This window comes from Solanum pennellii, chromosome 8 (assembly GCF_001406875.1).
Source record: "Solanum pennellii chromosome 8, SPENNV200".
Classification (NCBI taxonomy): domain Eukaryota; kingdom Viridiplantae; phylum Streptophyta; class Magnoliopsida; order Solanales; family Solanaceae; genus Solanum; species Solanum pennellii.
In genome coordinates this window covers 63,208,437-63,220,721 of record NC_028644.1, presented here as the reverse complement: position 1 = coordinate 63,220,721, position 12,285 = coordinate 63,208,437, and the positions used below count along the sequence as shown (strand labels likewise).

General features: G+C 26.9%; 1 long non-coding RNA gene across 3 annotated transcripts; it reads right to left on the bottom strand.

Annotated features, from left to right (window-relative positions):
* Positions 1 to 6,871: 6,871 nt before the first annotated feature.
* On the bottom strand, positions 6,872 to 11,612 carry LOC114078311. Of its 3 annotated transcripts, XR_003579921.1 has the most exons (4): positions 11,361 to 11,612; positions 11,130 to 11,260; positions 10,876 to 11,025; positions 6,872 to 7,200 (listed from the first exon to the last, which is right to left on the bottom strand). It is a non-coding gene; the product is annotated as an uncharacterized LOC114078311 (long non-coding RNA). The 3 variants fall into 3 exon arrangements; XR_003579920.1 differs by lacking the exon at positions 6,872 to 7,200 and having other exon boundaries at positions 10,148 to 11,030; XR_003579919.1 differs by lacking the exon at positions 6,872 to 7,200 and having other exon boundaries at positions 10,148 to 11,025.
* Positions 11,613 to 12,285: the final 673 nt, after the last annotated feature.

Genomic DNA, 12,285 nt, shown 5'->3' with positions numbered 1-12,285 from the left:
GTGCATATGTGTTAAGTTGAGTAATTTTCTTCCCTTTCTAATTTTCACATTTGTTGCATAATTTTGAGAAGAGAAGTGTGAACTTGAGGTTGCTGACATGCCATTGGGAATGTGGTAGTGTAGAGAGATTGAATGACTTGTATCAAATTAATACTCCCTTTGACCAATTTAGTTCGACTCCACATGGAGGCTAACAAAACAAATATTAGAATGTATATGCTGGATATATAACAAGGATAAATTTTAAAATGGTGGTTGGAATGTGGCAAAGATATAAGTGTCTTATCAAGTGAAAAATATTGTAAAATTGTTCGAATTTATGTCGTATGGCAATATACCTTAAATTACTGTATGATTTAACATTTATAACAATCTATGTGAGAACAATTATTTGAAGGTTTTGCAAAATCTTTTTTTTTTTTAGGCATCCGGATGAAAAACAGTTACAGCTCATCTTAATACAAAATAAATAAATAAATATAACATCTTCATTTGTGGAAAATTAGTTAAGCTGAATGTCACTTTCATATTGTCTTTCCTAAGTTTCTTACTTATCATTTATATAATATCCTTTTAAAGAAATCAAATTATGAGAAGAAATAGACAATGGGCAGTAAGTAATACTTTTGTGAGTGGACGTAATTGTTCACATATTGCTTTTCAGTTGGTTCAGCAACTTGTAGTCTCATCAGAACTTTGATTATACAAGGAGGGACGGGATGGACTGTCGTTGACTCACATGTTTGTTGATATTTTGTTCAAATATTTACACTTTCATTTGCTTTTTCTTTTGTTTTTTTGGACCCATGTTTCCTCAGAATAATGCCTAGATTTGGATGACAACCTGCAGGATACTCACCTTATTCCTAACTAAATAATCAAATTATACAACTTAGATATACTTTTTTACACTCTTTTTTTTCAATAACTGACAATTTTCTCCTTTTGTTATCAGCGTAGTATATACTACTTTTTTGCGATATGGCTGGCACCACCCTTTTGTCTACTCGGCTACTATAAATATTGATATGGCGGACACTTTTGTTGTTGATAGCGTGGATTTTGCAAGAATAAACCGTCAGGTACTTAAATGTTGCAATCACACTCCACATTTATCCTCTCCATAACTAAACGCTAAATTCATTCCCTCTTATCCTAGACGTGCTCTCTGCCGCTGAATAATGCTAAAAAAGGGCCAAAATGTAGCAGTCAAAATGTAGCATGTAGAACGTAAAATCTCGTGTCTCAATGTATGCACTATCATTACATTCAACTCACAAAAGTATTACAACGTTGGGCCCGTGCTTGCACGGGCAACTCTTACCTAGTATTATAAAGAAAATAAAATAAGGTTATTAGGTACTAAATATTTTTAAAGAACAAATAAAAAATAAAAAATTAGAAAAATTGAGTTTGGATTGAATTTTTTAAATATATTTGATAATCCATGCCATAACCCATTTGATCCTAGTAAATTTAGATGTAAAAATTAGGAAAATTACACGGTCTAAGATAGAAATTACTTTTTATCCCTACTCTTTCACTAATTATCAAAAAAAAAATTATATTATTTCGGATACATAATAATGCAGATCAATACTTTAATTAAAAAGGACGGACTTAAATTTTTAAATTGTTTTTATCAATTTATTGCTTAAAAAAGGATTAAAAAGGAAATTATAATAACCCCACGAATCATGCGGACGTTTAACAATTCTATCAATCAATCTTCATAAATCTCTAACTGAATTAGGCATTTTCGAATTTCAAATTGTGAAACCTTCTCATTTTTCTTCGAAAACACCGTAAAAGTTTGATTCTTTTTTATGGCGGTTTTTTCTTTTTATTTTCTTTTGGTTTTGGGATGTTGTTTTGGCTTCTTGAACCTTTGGTGTCAAGAGAGTTTATTATTTTATATTTGGTACAATTGCATCTATGTATTAGTGTATTATGTAATTCCAATGGAATCAATGTCGGACAAAAGTGATTGATCAGTTTTGAATTATGTTTTGAAAGAAGTTGTCTTGACAACAAGATACAAAAGAATGTCCAGTACATCAAGAAAAAAAAAGAAGAAAAATCCAGATGAAAAAACTAACATCAAACATGAATTGTGATGGGCGATATGAATAAGAGGACCACAATCGAAGAACTTGTACTTTCTTCCCAAACGAATCTTGATCAATATTTTTTTGGAGTACTTTGTTCTTTCAGATCTAATAATTTTCAAATTATAATATTTCTTTCTAATGTTACAAATGTTTACATTAAAAAGTGTTTTTAGCTTACTAATTTCTGATCCAATAAATTGTAATGCTAGGTTTTTTAGTTCTGCCTATATTTTTTTATTATTAATTTTTTATAAAGTGAATACGATATACATATTGTGTATTGTTTTGTGTTTGATATAAAGTTGCTTTCAAATATATGTCGTATTGGTTAAGTAATTAATGTATATGTAACTGTTCATAAGTATTACATTGTATTGATTTGTTTAACATAATGAATTTGATACTTAATTCTTTTAATTTTTTTGTATCAGATAATATAGTATCAAGTGTTGTAAATGTACCTAATAAGAGTTGTAATGTGTATAGAATAAGAGACATAATGTTAAAAGATAATATATTACAAATTTAGAGGATTAGAAGAATTGTAAATATATAGCATCAGGTTTAATTTTGTGAGACACATCAATTTGTAATGTTGAAAGCATAATAATAATTGTGTATCATATACTTAATATACTTTTTTGGCAAATTTGTATCAACTTATACACATCAATTTGTACTATTGAAAGCATGAAAAATAATAATTATGTATCATATACATAAAATATTATTTGACAAATTTGTGTCAACTTATAATATAGTATCAACTATAGTCATTTATACCAAATTTATAAAAGACATAATGTTAAAAGGTACTAAATATATTGAAACTTAACTGATTTGTATCAACTATAAAAATAATAAAAATAACACCCTATACACATTTAAGGTTATATATATCGAGCTATAAACATACTTTTTAAAAATAAATTACTTATAGCAGATTATTATCGAGTTATAGTATATCAATTAAAAATATATTTAATTAAAAATAAATTATAAGTAATTATTTTAAATACTAATTAATATGTTTAAATATTTTTTTTTATTTTTTACAATTAACTTTTTATTTTTATTTTTTAAATAAAATAAAAAAGAAAAAAAATGTTTATGTATAAATTGGTAAGTAGCACTAATTGTGGGATTTGAATTAATTTTAATTAATAATGGATAATTAACAAATTAGCACATATTAAGGAATTCAAAAAGTATTTAAATTATTCAGTTTCCTTAAAATGCTTAAATTAGTTTAAATCAAATTAAAACATGATTTTTTTCCTTTTTTTTTCTTTATCACCTTTTAAAGCTTTTAATATAAATAATAAATTATTATTAATTAAATTTATTAATTAAATTTCACATTATATAGTTACTTTTTAAAAAAGAAAATCTAAATAATAGGGATTTGATTTTAATTAATTTCCTATTATACGGTTGCCCAATAACTATCCACCCCCATCTCAACCAATACATACACAGACATCTTCCCCCAATACACTCCATCTCTCCCCAACACGCGAAGATATTTTGATCTTCCCCAAATCCCGCCTAACTCATCGTCTCTTCCCAACACGCAAAGATTTTTTGTTCTTACCCAAATCCCGCCTCACTCATCTTCCCCATTATCCCTCTCAGATCAGTTCATCCCAAAACCTAAATATCCCTCTCAGATCAGTTCCCCATTAAGTTCATATAGAATGTCTAGGAAAGGTAGTGAAACCCCAAGTAAAAGTAAAAGATTAGTCGATGAGTCTGATGACTTTCATGTTCCTTCATTCGATATATTGTTACAAACTCAAATGCAGAAATCAAAGGGAAAAGAGAAGTGTTGTTCAGTTAATTCAAAAATGAAAAAAAAAACAAAATCAAAGAGGCAAAGGAAAGAGGCAAGAAGAGGAAAGGAAAAGAAATTAGAATATCGTCAGAATCCGATTCTGACTTTGCTGAGGATTAAAAAATATAAAATCAAAAAAAATAAAAGGCATTGAAATTGATCGATCAACAAGAACGTTTTCAAAAAAAGCATCAGAGATACAAGCTACAAATAAATCCAAAAAAGTTGATAAAGTCAGTAAAAAGATTATTTCAAATTTGGATTACAATGTGTTGTGTTAGTGTATTTAATTTTTGATTTTATTTGTTAATAGTATACTACATGAAATTTGTATGATTTATGTATGAGTTGAGTTTTTAGTATTATACATTATAATTATATATGAATATTGAATGATTTAGTGTTGTATGTTTTGTATATGATATAATTTGAATATATCAGTATATGATTTGATACATAATAAATGTATTAATTTTGTATGATTTTGTGTATGAAATAATTGGTCATTATCGATACAGGATGTATGCATTATGTATTACCTTTGTATCATATATGTATGAAATGATATTCTTGTCCAGTAAAATATATGTGTATGGATAATGTATTGATGTTGTGTATCCTGTAATTTGGACTTTTATAATAAGTATTGCAACTGTATATTTTATTTTTTGATTTTGATGTATGAATTGACGTATTCATACTAAATGAGATTAGTTTGTAGTTTAAAAGTTACAGATTAGTTTTTTTTTTTAAAATCGAATATGTATTAATACTGTATGAATTGTGTATGAACTGAGGCATATAGTTTTTATGATTTCTGTATAAATTGAATTAATGTCCATCGAATATGTATTAATATTGTATGAATTTTGTATATAATTTGTATGATTTGTGTATGAATTAATTGAATGTCAATTTAATATAGCATTGTATATATGATTTTTTCTATGGAATTTTATAGTATATAAAAAGTAATAATTTAGTTTTCAAATTTTATAGGAGAAGAAGGTTCAAACATATTTATCTTCCTGTATCAACATGATTGTGTTCGCTGATTTGTTGACCTTCCTCGGTCAAGATAAGTTTCAGCAATTTTTACAAGAAACCCTATTTGAATTTTTTTATGATTTACATAACATAAAAATTCAATGTCAATTGTTGCGTCATACTTTCCTTCTTAAATCTGAACATGGCAGGAATGACATGTTCATTATCAATGTAAGTGGTACAAAGTTATATTTTGACTTAAAAGAGTTGATTGTTGTAACCAGTCTAAAATCTGGACCAATTTCTGATTTTGTTTCTGATCCATCTGTTCCAAATAGATAAATTGCAGAAAATTTCAGACACTTTGACAAAGTCCCCAAGTCAAATTTTTATTACAAGTTTAAATTGGAAAACTTTTGGGAAGAAGATAATCGTTTATAATCAGCTCATATAATTCATACACGCTTCATACACATTTAATATATCATTCACTGTCCTACAAACTACTCTAATTAAACAAACACAATACAATTTCAATACAAAACTAATACAAAAATATATATTATAATTTCAATAGAAACTAGAATATTCTTTTTTTAAAAAAAAGGACTTTCATAAACAATTGATACACATTTCGTATACTTTTCATACACTAATAATACAAACTTCAGACTTCAAATACGCTATATGTAACATAAGTGTTTCATTCAAAAAAAATATACAAATTGTATTTCAGATAATACAGTTATAAAAAAAATCAAACACTGTTCTACATGTAAAAAACATCAAATTAATTAAAACCAACAATTCATAATTAAAAGAAACAAATCATAATTAAAAATCAACCTGATAAATTTCACTTTTCACCATATTTAATTAATATTGACATAATGTTCTCCATCAGATCAAATCAAATTGTTTCAAACTTCAAAATTTATTAGGTTACTAAAAAAAACGAACTAAAATATGCAAATATGAAAATAATCGAGAAATTTTGGAGAAAAATGACTTCTACGTTGATGTAAATCTGAAAATAATTGTGAAAATTTGGAAAAAAGATGAATTGCAACGACGATGCAAATAGGTTTCAAAATGCCAATCTGAAAATAATCTGAAAATAATCGTTAAAATTTGATAAAATTTTTTAAGGAATTAATTTAAAAAATAATATCATTTAAACTAACTAGAAATATTTAAGGCAGTGATGCTAATCTGAAAATTTTTGATATCCCTAAAAACGTGTTAATCTAATATTAAATTTTAATTAAAATCCTTTAAAACGTGCTAGTATACAGTTTCAAAATGTACTAACTACATTTAGTGTAATTAATAAAGTATTCCATTTTCCATTATTAGTTTGTCCGTGTGTTAATTAGGTATATTAATTATCCATTATTAGTTTATCCCTTTTTTTTTATTAATTGTTAATAACAACTCTTTTTAATAAATTATAATTAACATTATATTTATTAATAAAATGCTATAGATTGAGATATTAAATGCTATACACTGAAATTCAAATTCTAATGCTATAACTTGAGAATATTACTATATAAAATGCTATATACCTAGTTTACACATAAAAATATAGTATCAGGTTTTGTGATACATACAAATTTTGTTATATAAAAAATAATTGTGTGTCATATACATAATGTAGTTTTGAAAAATCTTGTATCTTCTAATAATATAGTGTCAATTATATATTAATTGTAATATACTCTATATTACAATTAATATAAAGTATAAAATATATGATATATAAAATACTTATAATCGTGTATCATATACATAATTTTTGATATTTTGTATCAGATAATATATGATGTAGAAAATACTTATAATCAACAAAACGTAACAAGGTACTAACAATAACAAATATCATATTCAAAATAAACAATTTTGTTACAATAAACTGTAAAACTTGAGAAAATATTTCTTGAAAGATAATAAACCCTTCAAAATATTAATTAATGTGTCTTACAAAAAATAAACATCAAAAGTTGTCTGTGAATTGGTACTTAATCACTAATATATATGATCCAAGTCATCTTATTGTTGTGAAGTGAAATAACTCTTCAGCTTTAGTAAATCATCGCTAATCGCTAACATATCCCGCCTTGATCTTGTCGAGATCATACTTCTATAATAGTGTTGCATATCTTGTGCGAAGGTAGTCAGCTCAGAAACCATTAGATGGATGTTGACTTCATCACTAAAAAATTCAACAAAGGCAACTACAAACATTCAACCATCACTATAAATATCCTGCAGATACATTATAACAATAAATTCAATTTGTACAAAAAGTTAATTACATGATATAGCAACTACAAAAAAATCTTATTGTTTAGTTGATACGTAATGATAATAATAGTAACTGATACTCAATACCACGTGATGATATTTGTTTATGATACTAAATGAAACATCATATATTCATTATATGTTATTTAGGTATCGTGGTGAAGCTATTTTATAATATGATATACTATTCTGCAATATCTCATCAAAATAATTTCTACTATATAGTTTGATAGATTAGTGACAATATATCGAAAAATAAAAAGAATCAAAATTACGATTTTATATATAATTTCGTAAGACTTAAAGCAAGGTACAATATAATATGATAATGTATCATTGTTGTCAACATATCTATTTTTTTTTAAATAACTCACTAGGGATGAAGTTCTTCAACATTTGCTTTAAAAGATGAAGTTTCATTTTTCTTCGATTTCGTCTTCTAAAATTATGATTCGCCATTGTTAATGGATCCTACAACCTCTTGGATTTATTTTCAACTCAATCATCATCATCGGAATTGTAAGGAATTGATTAAATCTATTTTCATGAAATTTTTCATCATCAAAATCAAATACACAAGGTACCATACTAAAAAGAGGGAACAAAATTCTATGTACAAGAAAATTATAAATAAACCAATAATTTTTTAATAAAAAAACGAAATCTGAAGAAGTGAAAATAAAAAATTGAAGAAAAAATAGTTCTATCTCTTTAGGAACTTGAAATTGATGAACTTGAGAGAGAATAGATTTGAAATTAAAAAATTGAGTGATTGATGTAACTGTTGATATATGAGAGTGATTTTAGGCGTAAAAATAGGAAAAAAATCATTGGATTGATGGGATGTGAATAATTTATCTGAAAATGAGAGAAAAAGAAGAAAAAAGGAATTTTTGAAATATTTTGAAAAGTTAGGGAATTTTAGAAATTATGGAAAGAAAGAAGAGCAAGTTACAAAAATGACTACATTTATATGATTATTAAAGTTCAATAGCTATAAATATGTTATTTACTAGAAATGACTACATTTTATGTCCATTTCTAGCTGCATGTTTGTATTAAATTTTATTTTATTTTATTGTTATTATTATTATTATTTATACAATGCACTAAATAAGGTATGATATGTTACCATAACTACCAAGTACTAACCATTTATTATGTTCCTAAATAATCAAAATTTTCATTATTAAATTACCAACTAATAATTACATATTGTATGCAAATATGATTGATTCATATAATACAAAAGGTTATATTTATATTCCTAAATACAATATATTCACTAAATACTAATCATAATGGTATTCATAAATTTTTGAATATAAAAGTTTATTCATGTCTTTTCTCGTTGTATTTTTGCATTTGCTTTTTATTTTTTATTGTTTATAACTAATACAGTTGTAATTACAATAAATAAATAAGGAAATTATATCACTTGTACAATTAGCATATGAATACTTTAAATTCAAATTGGTGTTTCTATTTATAAAACTTAAATTATTAATATATCAAGGATACAAGTATTTATATAAATTTAATGTATTAATACATCAAACAAGGTAAAGTAGTACAATTTTAGCATATGAATACAACAATTTGAAAAATAGATACACTATTCTTAACCAAAAAAATGAATATACCAATATACTATATGAATACAATATTATTGAATAAGAAAATGAAAAAACAATAGAATGTGTATGTATCAAAGTGTGTAAGTATTCGACTATATAAAAATTTAAAAAAACCTACAAAACGTCGATCTATTTTTGTGAAGTTTTCTATAATACTTGAGGCTTGACGTTAACTTAGGTATTTATTTATAAAAATATAATATTGATGTATCCAACTATACTTGTATTGCCTAATCAAATTGGATAAATTACTTATGTATACAAATATATTTGTATTCACAAATCACCATTTTATTAGTATTACAATACAATTATCTATGTATATAAGTATCATTAGATATAAACATTTGACATTTGATTGAACCACAAATATAAGTATAATGAATTGAACCACAAAAATCACTCTTACAATCATACAAAAGGATCTTGAATTGGAAGGAATGGGAGGGAAATACAAAAAAAAATTGTAATATAAGGATATTGATGAAAGAGAAGGTATGAATACATAATTAATTATGAGTTTAATAATAATTTTCCTATTTATTATTTCTTTATATTCAACATAAAAAAAATTGATTATTGATATACAATTAAATTTGCTATTTAGTGTATAGTTATAGTCATATAACATAAAAAAATTAAACTATAGCTATAATATTTAAATATATATTGAAGTTTGTCATATTATGTAGTTTTTTCGAGAAAGATTGTGTTGTTAAGTAATTTTTCAAAAAAATTGGATTGGGTCTTGACCCATTTATTATCTTGGCCCATTAAGACTTGTCATTCGAGCCAAACAGCCCATTTGCTACTTTTAAGCCCAGTCACGTGTTTAGCCCATTTTCTAAATCTCTATTTAGAAGGGAAAATGATTATGGGCCCAAAACCTCTATTTAGAAAAGGAAAAATTGTATGAAATAACAAAGGGAAATCTTATCATATAGCCACTTAAAAATAGTTTAATTACTCTCCATAACTATAGTTTGATAATTACAATTCACAGCTATATAATATATGGAGGAGAGAGGCGAGCGAGACTGGGAGAGAGAGGAGAGAGGCGAGAGGGAGAGGGGGGGAAAGAGTGAGGAAAGGTGAATTGTATATATATATATATATATATATATATATATGTTCTTTAATTTATAGTCATCAATTTTTGACTGTAGTTTCTTGAAATTTTGTTAACTCTGAAATGTATATAACTTGGTTCTCGATTATATTAATCTAGAATTTGTATATGTTAACCCTATTGTTTGTAAACGATTCTAAAAAGAATCATAATAAATCATTTTGTTTGTATACTGATAAGTGAAATATACAGAATTTTGAAAAATTCCTAAGTGTATAAATATAGAATTTGTATATATACTTATCATGTTTGTATGTGTACCGACTCCCGGATTGACCAAATCCATTTGGGTCAATCTGACTCTGTTTTGAAACACCGAGAGATTTTGGGTTGAGAATGGTGGCTGCATCAACATCTGCAAGTGGTAAAATGTCATCTGAGGTTAAGTTGGTATCCAGATCAAGATCGAGATCGTCCAACGATGGAGGATGTAAATTTGACATCTTACGAGTGAACATTTCAGGCGATGTCACCTGAAAGTTTCACTGGTATGATGGAGAATTCACATCCTCCATCGCCCGACTACCTCGATCTTGATCTGGACACCGACTTAACCTAAGATGACATCTTCCCACCTGCAGATGCTGCTGCTGCGACCATTCTCAACCAAAAATCTCTCTGACTCAAACCAAAATAGATTCAGTCAAATTATATCATGATTTCATCTATATGGGTACTACACCCAAGGCAGGTCATAGCCCTGGAAATCATAGTTCAAGTGGATCCCCTGTTCTGAGGACAGTTGTCCCTGGATCCGATCTCTAGATCCGTACTTGCACTGGAGTACGAGCAACTTAGTTTGTATTTTTAAATTATTCACAACCTCTACTGAAAATGAATAAACTAGAATTATGGAAAGGCTAGACTTACCTGTCTATCTGGATCCATAACAATCATCACCCGTACGTGTATCCATACTTGGATACCCACACCAGAGTTCCTACCTGGATTCATACACCCAAATCTTAAAATTTAGGTCATTAAGGATCTGATCTCTACATCTGCATCTGTATCAAACACCTGCACTAGAGTCCGAGCAACTTAGCTTGTATCTGTCAACTATTTATAAGTTATAACGTTTTTAAAAATAAATCGCTAGATCCATATGGAAAGGCTAGACTTACATGTCATGTTGAATCCATAACAATCACCACCGTTACCTGCATCCGTGCTAGAACACCCTCACTAGACTCCGTACTTGGATCTGTACCTCCAAATCTTTAAATTTCGATTATGTTGGATCCGACATCTTGATCTGCCAGCATTGGAGTCCGAACAACTTAGCTTGTACTTGCAATTATTTTACACTTATACAGAAAATGAATTGACTAGATCTTTAGAAAAACTAGAATTACCTGTCTTTTTGGATCCATAACAATCACCGCCTTTATCATTTATCGACAGGAAAATATATGAAAGTAACCATATATAGGTAGATCTCTTAGAAATTAATAATTAGGAGACTAAACTTTTTTTGTAAGAAGAGACTGATGCAATATACATTGAGGGAAAATGTTATCAAATTGTAAACAAGAAGGAATGATAGAATCTTAAACTGAGAGAGTTGGAAAGATAACTCAAGTTTTGAGTGCTCTATTTCATTCTTTTTCTAAAGAAGCAATGCAGTTTTATCATGGGTGTAACTCTATATATATAATTAAAAAAATTTCTTGTAAGCGGCCAAGACACGTTATTTTGAACACTTGGCAACTTTTGATTCACTCTTGTTTTGACTGAGAGTTGCCACATTATTTGAACACATGACATCATTTTATTGGCTTTGAACTTGGCTGAATTGTCACGTCATTGAATACGTGACACAGTTAACGTTTGGGCCGTAAATTGAAATGGATCTTGGGCTTGAAATTTAAAAAAATGAGACTTAGTTTATTTGTCTAAGTCCAAATTAATTATCAATCCAAATAAGTTCAGGACTTGATCCAAATTTAGTGTGGATTAAATTAACCCAATTATTTTTGTCAGGAGCGACTTAAGCGTATAAGTGGCCTAAAGCAAACATTAAATGGGGCCTAAAAATTAAATGTTCGTAACTTTTATATAATTGATTTCTTCTAGTTCTCATCTGATAATATAATCACTTATTTTAAATTATTTTTCTTGAGTTATAGTACTCAAAATATGTCAAATTTCTTCTAATAATTTCCTTCATTTTTCATGAAATGTTTACTTTTTCTACAAATGGTATTCAATATTTGTTAAAAAATAATAATTTATAACCAATTATTATTAAAAAATGAGGCCCCTTAAATTTGGGGGGGG